The sequence below is a fragment of the Nycticebus coucang genome, chromosome 2, assembly GCF_027406575.1.
Source record: "Nycticebus coucang isolate mNycCou1 chromosome 2, mNycCou1.pri, whole genome shotgun sequence".
NCBI lineage: Eukaryota > Metazoa > Chordata > Mammalia > Primates > Lorisidae > Nycticebus > Nycticebus coucang.
The window spans coordinates 134952796-134970302 of record NC_069781.1 but is presented as its reverse complement, the minus strand read 5'-3'; the positions used below and the strand labels follow the sequence as shown (position 1 = coordinate 134970302).

The window sequence follows — 17507 nt, the reverse complement described above, 5'->3', positions numbered from 1 at the left end:
CAGCCTGTGCTAGTCCTTTACTCCCTGGGGTTGGACTCCGGGGAGGACTTGGCAGAGGCCACCTGCTGACCTCCCCTGTTCCTTGGGCATTGATGGTGGTCCTGTGGCGTGGACAGTCTTGGCCCCAAGTCCCTGTTCTTAGCTCCTCAGTGCTGCTTTGTGTACTAATTCCCCTAAGCTGGGCAAGAACTTCAGCAAACAAGACGGTCTAATACCGAGAATCACTGGAGAACCCGTCAGAGATGGGAGGGTGAACACCTCTGCTGGGAAGGCCCAGGGCACCGTGTTTCTGTCCTTGTGACACCGGGGGCTGCACCGGAGCAGACTCACTGAAGATTGACACAGCTGAGGCAAAGCGCCTTCTGTGTCAACCCCGGCATTAACAAGTCAGCTCAGCACCCCTGCAAGGAACTTTTGGGGTTTATTTGAAAAAAATCTCAAGTAATTTTACATAGTGGTGAACAAGGAAAAAATGATAGAGATATGACCATGTGGTTTTGGAGCAGATTTCTGAGCTCCAAATACCAGATAAAATTTTTGAGTCTTGACCCAGACTGAAATACATCTGTACTCCCAACTCTGCCTTCAGGGTGGCTGCAGAAGTCTCAGGGAGAGGAATCAAATAGTCACCTTGAAAGAGAATCAGTCCTTACTCAGTGAACTAGGCTCCCATGAAGAGTCTACGTAGTCAGACCTGGAGCAGGAAGGAAGGATCTGGTGGCAGAATGTGACACCCCAGACATGGCCTCTCACTGCTGGACATTGAACTGGACTTTGGACCATTTTAATGATATCAATTTGCACATTCTTCTTCTTCTTTTTTCCCAAGACAGAGTCTCACTCATCGCCCTGGGTAGAGTGCTGTGTGGTGACATCATAGCTCACAGCAACTTCAAACTCTTGGGCTCAAGTGATCCTCTTGCCTCAGCCTCCAAGTAGCTGGGACTACAGGCACCTGCTGTAGAGCCCGGCTAGTTTTCCTATTTTTTTTTTGTAGAGACAGAGTCTCACTTTACGGCCCTCAGTAGAGTGCCGTGGCCTCACACAGCTCACAGCAACCTCCAACTCCTGGGCTTAAGCGATTCTCTTGCCTCAGCCTCCCGAGCAGCTGGGACTACAGGCGCCCGCCACAACGCCCAGCTATTTTTTGGTTACAGTTTGGCTGGGGCCAGGTTTGAACCCGCCACCCTTGGTATATGGGGCCGGCGCCTTACCGACTGAGCCACAGGCGCCGCCCCTAGTTTTCCTATTTTTAGTAGAGATGGAGTCTTACTCTTGCTCAGGCTGGTCTTGAACTCCTGAACTAAAGCAGCCCACCCTCCTTGGCCTCCCAGAGTGCTGGGATTACAGGCGTGAGCCGCCCTGCCTGGCCTTGCACATTATTCTTAAGCATTTTTAGTAGTGTTTAGAAGCCACCATTCCAAACGAAACAATCGCTCTGACACCTTGAGACCAATGAAGACTAACTTTAAATCCAGTTTGTTTTTAAAATGTTTATACAAATGAGTCTTGAGGTTAGAGCTTTTCATTCTAAAAATGCAGCTATTTGCCCAGAAGGAGAAAAATAATACATGCTTATATTTATAAATGGAATTATTAGCATTGGAATACTTTACTGACAGCTGGTTAGGGACTCCGCTATTCAGAATCTAAAGATTTTACTTGCAAAGAGCTCAAACCAGACACCCCCAATTTTATGGTCATTGACCTCCCACCCGTCCCACCTGAGTGCTCTCTGGCCCTGAGGACCTGGGCCCTCTCTGAGTCCAGCCCCTCTTTCCCTGTGGTAACCGGTCTGTGGCCAGTTCTTAGAGTGATTCCTGGGGCCCCTGGAAGGACCCTGCTCTGCCCGGTTAAGCACTCTTCCCGTGTGTCCCACCAGGAGGCAGCAGATTCCCCCTCATCCCCAGTCTCACAACAGATGACACATAATCTGGTCTAGGGAGCATCCGTTCCCCCAGAACCCCATCCTGTGTGCTCCTGTGGTTCCAGCCACACCCGTGGAGACCTGCCATCTCACTTCATCCCTCTGGGGCACCTTGGCTGAGCTGCAGTGCCAGGTGGCAGGAGCTCTCCCTGCCAGACACTGGCCTCTGCCAGCTGCCTGGCCCCCTCTGTGAGGCAGCCCCGTGCAGGTGAGCTGGGTGGCCATCCAGCCCATAAAGTCAACATGAGCGTAAACCACCATTCCAAGCTTTCCCTCATATGAGGGTGCTCACGGTCTCACAAATATCTGGCTTCTGGAGCTGGCTGCAGTCGCTAGGCTGGTACCAGAATGAACCACGCCCCAGCTGGCTGTGGCCTTCAGAGGACGTTCCGCTTTTGGTGTCCCGGCCCCTTCCCCATCATTCTGGCCTCAGTGCTATGCACAGACCCCTCCAGCCCCCACCCAGAGCCTCTGCTTACTATGGCCTGAGTCTCTTATCTGCAAGTACTTTACTGAATGGGTATTATTGCTCACCAAGTTCCACTTTTCTATAGCCCAAGCACAGTGTTTCCCAGACTGTGTGCCCTGCCCTTACGAAGCGCTCATTTAACTCAAAGAAATTCAGCCATAGCTCTGGGGTCAGCTGGAGGAACAAATGTGATGGTAGATGGCAGAGCTGGTCCTTGCTACTCTCTGAAGGTGAGTTCAGTCTTCTTAACTCCACCCAGACTTCCTGCCTCTGTGCTGGACATGTCCATCTGTCCATTTGCTTTGCTCCTCACTCCCTGGTGCCCTCTTGGGAGACCACTTCCAGGCCTGGGAGTCAGTGATGCTGTGAGTGTTGCCTTGCTTTTGCTAACGAAATGCTTGAAAGGGTTGGTTCTGGCACCCATCCTGCTACCCCTTGCCTGCCCGAACTGCAGGGCCAGTGTCTCCTGCACTGGGCAGAGGCTCACGTGAGCTGCCCTGTTATGGGGTCCTCTTAGCTTATGTGGCCCCCTCTGCAACTACTTTGGCCACCGTTGGGGCCTCAGGATTGTTTCTGCATCTGGCACCTCCCACCGATTCACTTGGTATTTCATTAAATCAAAGGTAATCAATAAATTTATGAATCATCCACTTTAAGGCCTATTTAGTATTTCTGTATTCCTCTGGAGTGCCTGGAAACATTGGCATTTCAAAGGCTTTGTTTGATCACAGGGCCAACTTATTGTCAGAAATTTGCACGTAGCATCCTGCAGAACCCAAGACGACAGGTGAAGCAGTGTCCTGAGAGAAAATTAATCAGTCCAGAAACCAAATGCCGACAGCTGCAGCCATGGGATTCATGAGAACCAAACCGTGGGCCTGGTATTTGAAGTTGGGCAGCTGAGGGCTGTTTATCCCACATGTTCATATTCTCTGCACCTGAGTTCTGCTCTGAATTCAGGGCTCCAGGTGGGGACTGCCTTTCTTTCTGTACTGGTGCCAAGGGCTGGAGGGCTCGGAGGCCCCTGCACCCTGGAGAACCCAGTTGTCAGCATGTGGACAGAAAGAAGACAGCCCTGAGTGCCTGCAGCTCTGTGTGTGTGCATCCCCTCTGGGGAGCTGGGCTGCAGGATAAACTTGGCCTGCAGCCCCAAAAGAAAAACAAAGACCTGTGAGTGACAGACAGCTTCGAAAGCAGAATACTTTAATCTCATGGGAGACCTGTGCATTTAATTTCCAGCCTGAAGATTGAGAAGGATTAGAACTTTTTTTTTTCCAAAATTCATTGTGGCTTGCTTGAGAAGAGCTGGCAGTGGCATTTCTGTCTAATCAGTCAGAACTGAGTGGGACTAGGGAAGTGGCCTGGTCCTCGCTGCCCCCGGAAAGGGCAGAAGGAGAATGGAGGAGCGTACCTGGCAGGTGCAGGAATGGCAGGCCAGGCCCCAAAGCCCCGGTGTTCTGAGCCGGGTGTGACTATTTGCGTTCTCTCTGGCTGCTGGGGCGGAACTGGCCCTCCCGACTGTGCCTGGCCTGGTGGTAACTCAGAACCAGCTGACCTCTCAGAGCCCTCCCGGGTCTCACAACCTTGTAGGGCACGTCTTTAAGGTGAGCTGTCCACGTCTGGGAGATGCGAGTCATCCAAATAATACAAGCCTGCTTTAGCCAACGCCGGCAAGGAGCCCCAGAGAGGGCAGGGCCGGGCACACTGTGCGGAAAAGAAAATGAATGTTTTTCTCTGGAGGAAATGAAAAGTGGCTCTGAGTCCAAGTGGTGGGTGACCTTGCTTTTGAGTTAAAATGCTGCTGGGAAATTAGAGAAGATAAACATGAAAAGAATGCAAATGAGTAGCGGTGGCCAGGAGCCCAGAGGCCCCGCTCCTCCACCATCCACAAGGGCTGCTTGTGTGATGCCTATAAATAGTCACTTAAAAACCGATTCTAAATCAAGTCGAGACGTGGGCCCGTTTCCTCTCATGGAAGGGCCTTACATAAGGTGCAGCACACTGTCGTGGTTCTGAGGGCTTTGATGGGAATCGTGTGAAGCATGTTGGGGGTGGGGTGCTTGGGATGCAGATGGATGCGCCTGTGTTCTTTCAGGAAACGCTCAGCTCAGGGTGGCCGAGGGGGGGCTGCAGGTGCTTCTCCCCAGGGAAGGGGACTGGGTGCAGGCCTCCCTGCAGGGAAGCAGGTCCTCAGGCCCCTAGTTTTCCCTGAGGTGCTTCTGGGCCAGGACCAGGTGGGGACAGTTGGACACCAGGGCTAACAGGGCCACCACAGGCCCATGTGAGTTAGGGGGAGCCAGGGGGCCAGCAGGTCTTGTGTGGAGAATTCCAGCCCATACAGGTGGGCTCGGGGGTCTAGGATCCTCCCTGCCACCCTTCCTGATACAGCTGCCCAGAGCTATATGGGGTTGGGGGTGTCTGGAGAGGATGGGGGCCGTGGGGAAGCCCCTGCCTTTCCCGCTGCTCTGCTTAGGGTCCCAGAGCTAACTTGTTAACAGAGTGAGGAATTAGTCTCATCCCCGACTCCCCAGTGAAGGCTCATAACCTTTAGTTCATGCACTAACCTAGAAAGGACTGACGTTGGAGGACCCCAGATGGTGCGCGTGGGGTGGAGAAGGAAACACCGTTGGCTGCTAATGTGGACCCAAGCTGTTCTCTGCGGTTTGGTCGCATTTCCCTTTCCCACCTACTTCTGAAGTCGTTCTTATGGCCCATGTTTTACACACGACTAAAGTGAGGCTGAGGGTGTGAAGGGATTTGCAGATGTTCCCACAGGGGCTCAGCGCTGGTATGATAACGAGGCCTCTTTGCGAAGGGGCAGCCTCTGACAGGCAACATAAGCAGTGCACCCTGGGAGCCACACCAGGCAGCTGCGTGGATGTCGTGTCACCCCTGAGTGGAGACATGCCAATCACAGCTCTGTGTCCCTCTCAACAGGCAGCTTGGCCAAAGCAAGAGCATCATCAGCCTTCTGAGAGATAATCCAGTCACTTCCTTCATATCTGGGCCAGAGGCATCTGTGCTGGACCATGTGGGATGGAGTAAATCTCCCAGTTAAAGCCCTCTGTCCAGGGAAATGAGAGCCATCTGGCTTGGTTAGAGACACTGAGTTCATGCTGTAGAAGCCGCCATCTGCATGTGCCATTTCCTTCCCCCAGTGAATGGTGTCATCCATGTGATGCCGGCCCTGGAACTGGGTTGAAGGTGGACTGTCCAGCCCGTGCAGCTATTCACAGAGGACTCTCAGCTCTCTCCGGCCTGACAGAGGAGGCCCCAGGGAGGGAGGAGGCTGTCAGGGCCATCATTTTGAAAGAAACAAAGCAAGTCCTTTACAACTTTCTGTCTTCAGCCAAATTGGAGGGTGAAGGGGAATTTGGATGTGATGTTTAGTACAAATGAACTCCCTCCTCTTGTTCCGCTCCTGGCTTTCTGCCCCCTGGCCTTCTATAGTCCTCGACATGAATTCCTGATCCAACCCGAGGGCCTGACCTTGAAGCCCTTGAGTTCATTGATCTCTGTCTTCTGTTCTCATCTGCAAAGCTCTCTTTGCAGAGGCAGCCTGAGACCTGGCGGCCCCTTTCTCCTTCTCGTTATGAAACTGCCTTGCACAGGTGGGACGGTGGGCTGAGGCGGGGGCCCTGGTAGTGAGGGGTGGTCCTCTTTCCTTGCTCTTTCCCTTAATCTCTCCTCCCTCTCCTCCTACTCCCACAGGTATTCCCGCACCTCAGTCTGAAAGTAGCATACAACACAGGCTCTGCAAAGCAGTGGGGTCAAGCTTTGTTGCTGGGAAATACATATTCATAAGGGCTTTGAGGAGCTTCATTGAAATGCACATAGTTTCTCCTTTTAGAACGACACATCAGGCATCCCTCCATTTGCCCAATGCGTTTTTTTTTTTTTTTTAGGCAATAATTATGCAATGAATAGCTAAAGAAACATTTTAATTATTTGTTTAGGGTAATTTCTGATCCTCTCATTAGAATTATAATCTGTTCGCTTTGACAGGTGATTCAAAGCCTCTCACTTATTTAACTTTTTATACTTGCAGGAGCTCTGTATGAGCACCTGTGTCATTGCTGAAACCAAAGTAATTCCCTCTGTTTCCTTCTGCTTTATTCCAGAAAGATTTGATCACCTGGAGGCTTTTCAAGACCTTATCCAACCACTTGTTTTTGGCAAGAAATATGAGGTAGGCTTGCGTGGAGCGAGGGTTTGCTTCTGACGTGGGGCATGCATCGTTTTACTAGAGGGATGCTCCCCTGCAGATGGGATGGAACAGTCATCCCGCTTCTCTGTCTCCTGGGACCCTGTGTGAATATAATTTAGCTCTCGTCTGAGTACGGGGAGTTCAAAGCTGGACTTTGATTCCCAGCCAAGGCATGTGTGGACACTGGGGTCACCGTCAGGCATTTAACGTTGCTCAGAACTGTCGTTTCTCCATGACAACAGCAACACAAGCCTGTGTGTGTCCCCTCGTCACATACTGGTGTTCCATGAGCCATCGTCCTCTTGGGACTTCTCATGTATTTGTGTAACTCCAGCCCAGATTCTTACTATATTTACATGGAAGGTAGATACCTGTCACCCACGGTAGATAGCCCTTGAAAGCTTTCACTATTCAATGTGGACAGCTGCTCGTCTACTCAGAGGAGTCAACCACTGTGAGGTACCAGGAAGCTGAGCTGAAGTTCAACTTTGATCCAGAGGAGGCCCTTCAGCTTGCTGGGGGGAAAGATGGCCCTGTGTGCGTGAAGCAGTATTCTGGCCCAAATCTCACTGACCACGGTCAGCTCTTGGGGTGCTCTTGGCCTTCAGGACCTGTGCGAGGGGAGCCCAGGTGCCAGCCGAGTCTCCGGCACAGGGGAGACTTGCTGGGGTGGTTCTGGACATGAATTGGCTCCCTTCCCCCTGGGCCAGAGACGTGCCCAGTGCCATGGTTGTGGGGAAGTTGGAGTGTGTTTGGAGAGCAAGGAGCAGAGGGGAGCTGAGCCAGGTGTGAGCTGCGTGTCCTGCTACCAGTGGGTCCGAGCCTCCGGTGGATTCCCTGGGTTCATATATATTCTTCGGAAGGAGCATCAGCTGGGCTTGCGTGGGGCAGCAATTTGGAGCATCACATGTAGGGCAGTGGTGGAGGAACCTTTGCATGTCCCTGTGCAGAGAGCTCTCTACCAATTCTGAGGGTAGAGGTAAAGTCCAGCTGGGGCTAGGGTGTGATTCTAGAGAGTCAGAACATGGGTTCAAAACCTCCGTTTTGCCTCAGGGCAACAGAAGGCTGTGTCTTGCTATTTGAAGCAACTACCATAAAGAGCCTTCTTTTCTAAAATGAGGCAGACCCATTTATTTCATTTTCTAACACTGTATCTGTCCTACACCTAGGTAATCTATTCTTAATCACGGTCCTGTGTGTGAGGCAGGAGTTCCCTCGCATTGAATTGGGGGGGGAGTGCTCTTTTTTTATTTCAAATTACTATGAGGGTACAAATTTTTAGGTTATATTGTTCTCACTTCCAGGGTAAAGTTCCAGTTGTAGAAGAGCCTTACACCTGGGGGGCGTGTTATACACCCTCACAATGTGCACATTAGGTGAGATCCCGCCTCCTGCCCTCCCTCCTTCTGCTCTGCGCCCTCTCCCCTTCCCCCCATTTTCCTCTACCCTCTGTACTAGACTGTATTTGTGTTTTATTGTTCACGTGAGTATGTAATTGTTTACATACTGGTTTCATACTAGTATGGAGTACACTGGATATTTACTTTTCCATTCTTGTGATATGTTACTAAGAAGGATGTATTTCCACTCCATCCAGGTAAATGTAAAAGCTGTAAAGTCTCCATCTTTTTTAATGGCTGAATAGTATTCCATGGTGTACATATACCACAGTTTGTTGATCCATTCGTGGGTTTATGGGCACTTAGACTGCTTCCACGACTTGGCAATGATGAATTTAGCTGCGGTAAACATTCTGGTGCAAATGTCTTTGTGATAAAATGATTTCGGTTCTTCTGGGTAGATACCTAGTAATGGGATCACACAATCAAGTGGAAAGTCTACATTTAGATCTTTGAGGATTCTCCATACTTCTCTCTGAAACAGTTGTAGTAGTTTGCAATCTGGGGGGTGCTCTTGTCACAAATATCCTGGGTGGATGCCATGGTGGCCTTTGTCGGGAGGCAAGGGGGATGTTGATAAGGCACTTGAGAGATGTGGGACTATCTATCACCCCTTGTCCACGGTGAAACTTCAGAGAGGAGTTGCATGTTTTCTGAACTTTTTCTTAGTTGTCAGTTTACGAAGTTTATGAACGCCCCAAAACTATTCTGTTTCATTTGATTTACTGTTTAGAGCTATAAATATGCTTTGGCCTTAATTTCATTAGATGTATCCACCACTCTTAGCTTTGACAATTCTAAAGAATTTAGGGGGTGGTATTCCATAAACCGAGGGGATTTGACTTGTACCCAGCAGCAAGGAGGCTGTGAAGAGAGATGTTGGTCACTAGGAAGTGGTCTCACAAATTAGGAAATTCCAGACTTCTGGGAACCCAGGTCCAAGCAGTCGCCTCGGCCCATCCTCCCTCTCGGGACTATCCATAGTGAAATTGGCTTCCCGATGTTTTCTGTAAGGAACTTGGGGTGTCATTGTGTTCTGATGGAACCACAGGGCAAGTTACATACATGCTTTAAAGCAGGGGTCCTCAAACTTTTTAAACAGGGGGCCAGTTCACTGTCCCTCAGACCGTTAGAGGGCGGACTATAGTTTTAAAAAAAAAACTATGAACAAATTTCTATGCACACTGCACATATCTTATTTTGAAGTAAAAAAACAAAACGGGAACAAATTTAATATATTTTCTATGGGCCGCAGTTTGAGGACCCCTGCTAAAGTAGAAGGCGCTTTTTCTTTTGAGTCCAGGAAAGACCTACTGGAATTTTTATGTGTCTTGAAATCTTGTTAAAGGATCAAAATCAATTGCAATAGGCAAGGCGCTGGGCTGTCTTCCCGACGCTGTCATCCGCGGTGTAATAGGCCTATCATTTAAGTGAATAACTCATCACGATTCTCTGCAGCTTCCCTGCAGGAAAGCATATTCCTTCTTGGAGAGAAAAGCAGCAAGAAGATGGATGTTTTTAAATGTCAATTATGCCAGAATGAATCTCTATGAGGAGATCTGTAAAGAGAAGACAGAGCTTGGGTTTATTTATTTTTTTCTACTGCAAGTGGAACCATTCTTCAGAATACTAATACCCACAGTGTGCTGGACATCTTTTCATAAAATAAGTTGGTAAATATGCTTCCACTTACAGGAAAAGTTTGGAGATTTTTTTCTATTTTTTTTTTCTTGGAGAATTGAATTCTAGGTCTCACTATTCTATGATATTTATCCTGTATAGGCTCTTGATCTGTAAAATGTGTGAATAGTAAAATATGTAAATGCAGTGATCCCCGTGAAGGAATGTTGGAAAGATTAATAAGCTGTATTTAAATCCTGGCAAGTCTCAGAAAATATATTAAATTTGGAAGATATTTCATTCATGAAAATGGCTAATATCTTATCAACATACCCTGTTTCCCTGAAAATAAGACATCCTCCGAAAATAAGACCTACTTACAGGAAAGATAAGGCATCCCCTGAAAATAAGACCTAGCGCATCTTTGGGAGCACACCTTAAAATAAGACACTGTCTTATTTTGGGGGAAACAAGGTATTAGAAAAGACACATATAAATAAAGGCTATGTAAAATCTGGCTAAGAATGTTTTTTTTTTTTTTTTAGAGACAGAGTCTCACTTTGGTAGAGTGCTGTGGCACCACACAGCTCACAGCAACCTCCAACTCCTGGGCCTAGGTGATTCTCTTGCCTCAGCCTCCCGAGTATCTGTGACTAAAGGTGTCTGCCACAACGCCCAGCTATTTTTTTGTTGCAGTTCGGCAGGGTCGAGTTCGAACCCACCACCTTTGGTATATGGGGCCGGTGCCCTACCCAGTGAATCACAGGTGCCGCCCTCGCTAAGAATGTTTTTGAAATACAAAATCCAAGGAAAGACACCGAAACTCCCAGTGTTGTCTATGGAGGGAGAGACAGAGGAGTGGGTGGGACAGGGTGGCCAGCTTAGTAATTAAGCTCTCATGTGCCCAGGAATCCAGGAGGTAGTGGCAGTGTGTTACTGACCAGGTAGGAAATGATACCAGATACCTGGTTGCCCACGTAGGCAAAGATAGAGGTGAGATTCCCTACTTCACAGCATACACACAAGTAAAAGCCCATAGGATTAAAGGCCTATGTGGGAGGAGAGAAATGTTAAAAATACATAGAAGATACTTTCTGTATGCTTCTGAGGTAGGAAAAAGTTAAGGTTCACACACATGCACACATCACAAAAGAAAAGATTGATTAATTAAATATCAGTATTAGTAACTTCTAGAATAAATATTCATGGTGAATTTACTGTAAGAGATTAGTATTCTGTCCGTTTGAGGAACTCTTTCAAGTCAATAAAAGAAAACAGAATTGAAAAACAGGCAAATAATATGAAGAAGAAGAAACCCAAGTGGCAAACAGACAAATGAACTCTGCCTCACTGCTAATAAAAAATGAGATGCCTTTTCACATTCATACATTGGCAAATTAGGAAGTGTGATAAACCGAGGGTTGGCAGGAACGTGGGATGAGGGGGCGATGCATGCCCTGTGTATCAAGGGAAAATTGGTAAAACCCCTTTGAAGAACAACTAGGCAGTATCTAGTCAGGCTGAAATCCTACTACAGTATCAAAATCAATTGTAACAGACAAGGTACTAGGCCTTAAAAAAGATTCAGTGTTGTATTAGTCAGTGTTCTCCATAGAATAACAGAACCGAGAAGATCCTTTCATCTTAGGATCTATCTATCTGTCATCTTTTTGTCTGTCTTATTGAGAGATTTATTATCAGGTATTGGCTCACATGATTATGAGGCTGAGAGGTCCATGATGTGCCTTCTGCAAGCTGAAGAGAGGGCAAAGCTGGAGGTACAGTGTCAAGGCCTGAGAGCCAGGGAGCTGATGGTGTAGACCAGGCCAGGTTTTAAGGCCTGAATACTAGAGTGCAGGGGCAGGAGAAGACCCACATCCCCGCTCAGCAATTAGGCAGAGCATGGATTTAACCTGTCTCTGCCTTTTTGTTCCATTCAGGCCCTTAAAGGATTGGGCGATGCCCAACTGCCCTAGGGAGGGAGAATTTCTCTCAGTCCACCAATCCAAGTGCTAGCTTATTCCTTCCAGAAACACCCTTATCCATGCACCCAGGAATAATACTATCTGAGCATTTTGTGGCCCAGTCAAGTTGAAACATTGAATTAACCATCAGAGATGGGTCACAACCAGCATTTAAAAAAAACATGGAACAGATGAGAATAGAACATAAGCTATCAGGATGTGTTCCCTTAGGGAAAGACTCGAGTTGCTTGGTACCACATGCCCAGGTGCCTGGGGAGAAGCAAGAGGGAAGTGGGGTGGTGGCCACGGTGAGGGCTAAGGCTGGATGGTGTGTTCAGGGTTGTTTGCGACATTGTTCTCAACATAGTCTTTGAGAAAGTTGTTCCAAGAAGACATTATGGGGAACACCTCAGTGTAGGCACACACACACCCTCTGTTCTTGGGTTGTGTGACGTGCTGATGGGGCTGAATCGCTCCTGCTTCCTAGTGGATCCGCCACCTTGGCAGACCTGGCAGACACCTTTTTGCAGAAGGTTCTGTTTGTCTCTTCCTGGAAATGGGTAGGATTTTGGAGTGAGCCCAACTTTGCACATTGGCCTGGCCTTATTTTCATTCACGGCATTCACAGGGAGCCCCTCTTAGCCCTGTGAGGCCGATCCCTCTCTTAGGTGCTTCTCGCTTCTACACAGACAAGGCTCAAGGGCTGCCCGGTGCAAGCCACGCCCCTCCTGCCCGCCGCACCCCCTCCTCCCCGCCCTCTGTGTGTCTGTGGTGTCCAGTCCAGTGACTAATGTATAGTGGATTCTCAAAACATGTGTGACATTCTTTAGCTCTAGTTTCTTAAATATTCAGGACGCAGTTTTCTTATCTGTAAAGAGGGGGCTCGTGAGTTGGGTGGTGGGCCGGTAGTGGTGACAGTTCCCTGATGTTTGTTAGTGTCCCTCTCTGAAGGAGGCAAAGAGGACACTCAACTGACTGTTGTTATTTATGCTCAGACCTGGGGTGTGTTTTCAAACACTTGAAAACTCCTGTGCTGACACCCAGGTCTTTTTTTCTTAAGTTGCACTTCAGGAGAGAAAAAAATTCATCAACACCCTTTTTTTTAAAGATGAAAAATGTGTAATGAAAACAGCACCAGGAGCCGCTACTAGGCCGAGCCCAGCATAATTAGCGTGATGAAATTGAAGACGAAGTTAGCCATTTCTTTATGTAACTTTTGATTAACGCTATTCCGATCTAGTTAATCATGTCCAATTCTAATTAACGATATGAGTCCGTACACCTCGGTTCTCTAACCGCGTTCTGCGGTGTCCCGCAAGGTGTCCCTGAAAATAGCAGCCCACGTTCCCACCTGACTGGAGGTACGCTCTCTGCTGCCCCCTCTCGGACGGCCCCAAAGCACCATGTTACAAGCCTTGAGAAGTCCCATAAGAAAGAAAACGACTTCTGTTTAATGTATCCTTTTCCAAGCTTATTTTTACCATGTGTGATGCTAGACACATATGGAAGGGATAATTTAAAATCTTTAAATTATTTCAAATTGTTATTTAAAATCCACAACTCGTGTTTGAAGTGGTTGATAAGTAACATAGATGTTTATGGAGACATTCTCTGAAGCTTGCCCAGAGCCACACTGTGGGTCTCCTCCCTCCTGGCAGAGCACACTGCTAAGAATTTCATTTCCATACAGTGTAGGGCTCCTACAGACTCATCTCCTTTCTTGGGGAAATCCCTTCATCTCCGTCAATCGAGTCATACATCTGTAGACACAATGGTGCTGGCATGCCGTCCTGACCTGGGAGGGCTCCCAGTGGCCATGGATGTTACCACCTGTGGTTGAGAGACCCTTGTTTACCGGGAAGGCAGTGTCATCTGCCATGTCCTGGCCTCAGGGGTCAGAGAGCTAGGGTTACAGGGAGACACCAGCTCCCCTGTTGGATGGGCTGTATGTTGTTCTTTACTTGATTTTTTTCTTCTTTGTTCATCTAAAAGTGATTATGCTGAACAGCAGAATAGGGCAGGCAATCATTCTTTGGTGTGGGTTAGTGAGAGGTTTGACAGGGAACACCTGACTTTCAGTCTGAGTGACAGTGGCTGCAGGGAAGTGCAAAGTCGTGGTGGCCACACGCTCTGGATGTTGAGGAAGATAAAGATTGGATCCTGGAGAGTGACTCATTTGTCTAGTGGTTGTGCCGGAGGTTTGGTCTTTCATGTCAAAGGATGAACATGAATTTCTGGGAAGGAGAGGGAGTAAGGTGGGCATTCCATGCAAACAGAAGCACATGTACATGACTGAAGTGACGTGGCAGGGCCTGGGGAAAGTCATTGATTCAGTTCTGCTCAACAAACCAGCCAGGGGTGACAGAGAAGAGGTGGCAGAGGCCAGACTATTGTATTTCATTGGAGGAGCCCTCAAGGTCTTCATCAGAGGGCTGACGGGATGGGATGTGTGCTTTCCCGATCTGACTGTGGAGGTAAGGGCCAGGGGTGAGTCTCCTCATAGAGTCCCTGAGAGAGACAATGAGGCCTGGGGAGAGGCTGGGGATAGGGAGGACAGGACCAAGGTGGGAGCATTGGCAGAGCAGGTGTGGACAGCCAGGCGAGGGGGAGATAAGACTACCTTGGAGGTGGGAAAAAATTTGTTGAATTTCCTCCTTCTTGGGGAGGTCAAGGAGATTTGAGAGGGTAGGTATGGGCTTGAGGCCAGGGATGTGAATGAACCCCTGGGGTGATGGACTGAACATGGACGTGCGGAACTGATGCTGGGCCCAGGTCTGGAAACAGGTGCCCTGGAGGAGCCTGAGGAGAGTGCCAGCAAGGCAGGCAGAAGGCAAGAGGGAAGGGGCTCAGGATTTTCGACAGCTTGATGGTGGTCACCAGAGGATCAAGTAGGATTTTACTTCAGGGGTTTTAACGCATATATCTCTTGGGTAGGAAAACAGTGGCATGTTGCATTCAAAAGCATGATGAAGTGAGTGCATGCCAGCTGTGTCCTGTTCCATTCCCCTACTTTGGGGTTGAAAGGACCAGGGAGTCTGTGAGGACTGTCACTAACACTTCTAATGAAATAGTGCATGATGGGTAAACCCTCCCCACCGTTCATGATTTCCTGTTACTTGTGCCTGTGAAGACAGAGGCACTGCACCTTAGCATATGTAAACTAATGAAGAGTCATCACTGTCAGGGATGATTGGAGAGAAAATAAATGTACGAATTTTTTTTCTGCAAAAACTGGCCAAGAAAGGGGAGAACAGGTGGCATCTGTGGCTCAAAGGAGTAGGGCGCTGGCCCCGTATGCTGGAGGTGGTGGGTTCAAACCCAGCCCTAGCCAAAAACTGCAAACAAAAAAAAAAAAGAAAGAAAGGGGAGAAGAGAAAGGGTAGAAACATATCACTTCTTGGCCTTTTGGCTAAGATCAAGTGTAGAAAGGTTAGAAACACAAGAGAACAAGGTATTTCTCTGTAAAGGTGGGAGATGGATTGTTTGGTGCTGTTCAGGGCTGGGAGGGAGAAGCAGTGTGCACAGCAGATGTAGGGAGGAGCCTGTATGGAGGTCAGCCTGGGTGCAGGTGACGGAGATTTTTGTTTCTGGAAGGCCAGTGTCAAGTCCTGGATCTATAGCAGGGAATCCCCATAGTGGAAATAAATTCATTATTCTTTTGAGCAGGCACCTTTTCTGAAGGCGGCATCCCTGCTGTAAAACCGCTGAAGCATCTTTGTGATTTGTGAAAGTCCTAGCTGGGGAAAACCACGCTTGTTTGGGTGTTGTAACTGCTTTTGTGTCAACATTTGGTCTTCACAATCTTGCTTTCCATCTTGCAGCAAAGTAAAGGCAGGTTAGCCTGAGAGAGGTCAGAAGTTGTTACTGGCTGAGAGAGCTGTCAGTCACCAAAAAAAAATTAGATTCTATCTGTGACGATGATATGCAATTTCACCTCAGAAAATCCTAAGGTTTGAGAAGAGTGATTTGCCAAGAGATAAATCCCTCGAATCCCTTGGGGGCTGGAACAGTAAGTACAAGCAGTAGAGAGTTCACAGCATCCCAGCTGTGCCCACATTAATTGCTCTGTGTGTGACAATGAAACCAGGGAGTTTTGTAGGTTCTAGAAACATCCGCTTGCCTCCATGCTGTGTCTGCACCAGGCAGCTCCTGGAAGATGAGTACCTTACAGATGATTTTACTTCTCCCCACTAGCTCATCTAGACTAATTCAGTGGCAGTCGTAGTTAATATCCTTTTATCAAGGTAAAGTGTGTGTCAGACGTGCGAAGGGACTTCAGAAAGTTCATAGACAAATGTAATTCAGGGCGGCGCCTGTGGCTCAGGGAGTAGGGCGCCGGCCCCATATGCCGAGGGTGGTGGGTTCAAACCCAGCCCCGGCCAAACTGCAACAAAAAAATAGCCGGGCGTTGTGGCGGGCGCCTGTAGTCCCAGCTGCTCTGGAGGCTGAGGCAAGAGAATCGCGTAAGCCCAAGAGCTAGAGGTTGCTGTGAGCCGTGTGACGCCACGGCACTCTACCAAGGGCGGTGCAGTGAGACTCTGTCTCTACAAAAAAAAAAAAAGAAAAGAAAAATGTAATTCAAAGATAAAAAATACACACTTTATTTCTCAACATAACCTGCATCAAGTTTAAAACACTTTTGTAAGCAACGATATATTATCCATTCTTCACGAACTGAGGGGTCCTGGAAATTTAGCCATATCAGTACAGGCCTTTTTACGTTATTAGCCAAAGAAAAATGTGGCTTCCCTTTAAAGATTCTGTGTAAGATTGGAAAAGTAAAAAGAAATTATAAGGAGCCAAATTATGACTATAAAATAGGTGCCAATAATGGCTCATCGAAACTCTTGGGAAATTGCCCTTGTTTGATGAGGAGGAGCATCGTCAAGGTGGGGAAGGACCTCTGGTGAAGCTTTCCCAGGCATTTTTATGCTAAAGCTTTGGCTTTCTCAAAACACTCGTAAGAAGAATGTATTATTGTTTCTTTGGCCTTCCAGAAAATCAACAAGTCAAAATGCCCCGAGCACCCCCCAAACACTGTTGTCGTGACACTGGCTCTCACTGGTTGGCTTTTGCTTTGACTGCCCCACGTCCACCCCTCTGTGCGTCCACCTCTCAGTAGCTGTTGCTTTGATTGTGCTCATTTTTAAATTTTTTGTAGTGATTGCAAACCCCAGTTTAGTGATTTTCCTCCTAGGGGAAAATCTTCCAGTATTTCATTTTAAATCATGCTTATTGCCCTCAGTATGTGTGTGTATACTGTTTGTAAGATTCAAGAAAGTTTCCTTCCATTTCTAGTTTACTGTAAGTTTTTATCATGAATGAATACTGAATTTTATCTAATACTCCATCTGCTTTTAGTGAAATAATCATTGAACATTTTCCCTTATTTCATTTAATGTAGTGAATCATGGTGACTGATTTTTGAATGTTAAAACAACCTTGGATTCCAGGACTAAATGCAGTTGAGTTGTGATATAACTTTTATATATAACGTCTTTTGATTTAATAATATTTTTAATAATTTTCTTTGCAACTGTTTAAAAGTGATTGGCCTGTAATTTTCTTTTCAAACAATATCAAGGGTCAGGTTTTAGTATGAAGGTAATTGTGGCCTTATAAAGTGAACTGGGAAATGTTTCCTATTTTTATGTCCCCTGGAAGATTTTGGGTAACATTGGTATGTTTTGCTTGTTTTTTGTCTGCTTAAACATTTGGGAGAAATAGTTGTTTGAAATTATTCGAGAAGAGGCTCAGTTTCCTTACTAGACAACAGGGCCATTTATATATATATATTTTTTTCTGCTGGCATCAGTTTTGAGTGTTGTGTTTTCAATAATTTGTTCATTTCACTTAAAATGTCACAATCATTGATGTCAAGTTGTTCATAATGCCTCTCACCCTTACTAGGCACATCCAC

The 17507-nt window shown here is 47.4% G+C and overlaps 1 protein-coding gene across 6 annotated transcripts in view; it reads left to right on the top strand.

Annotated features, from left to right (window-relative positions):
- APBA2 (amyloid beta precursor protein binding family A member 2) overlaps positions 1-17507 on the top strand; it is a 289264-nt gene that overhangs the window by 136586 nt on the left and 135171 nt on the right. For 3 of the 6 annotated variants that reach the window (XM_053581966.1, XM_053581960.1, XM_053581962.1), the window contains exon 3: positions 6518-6585. The exons of 1 other annotated variant lie outside the window; for it this stretch is intronic. The gene's annotated coding sequence lies outside the window, so the exon portion shown is untranslated. Of the gene's footprint in view, positions 1-2481; positions 2627-6517; positions 6586-7907; positions 7980-17507 lie in introns of all 6 variants that reach the window. 2 more of the 6 variants (XM_053581964.1, XM_053581963.1) reach the window with 2 other exon arrangements.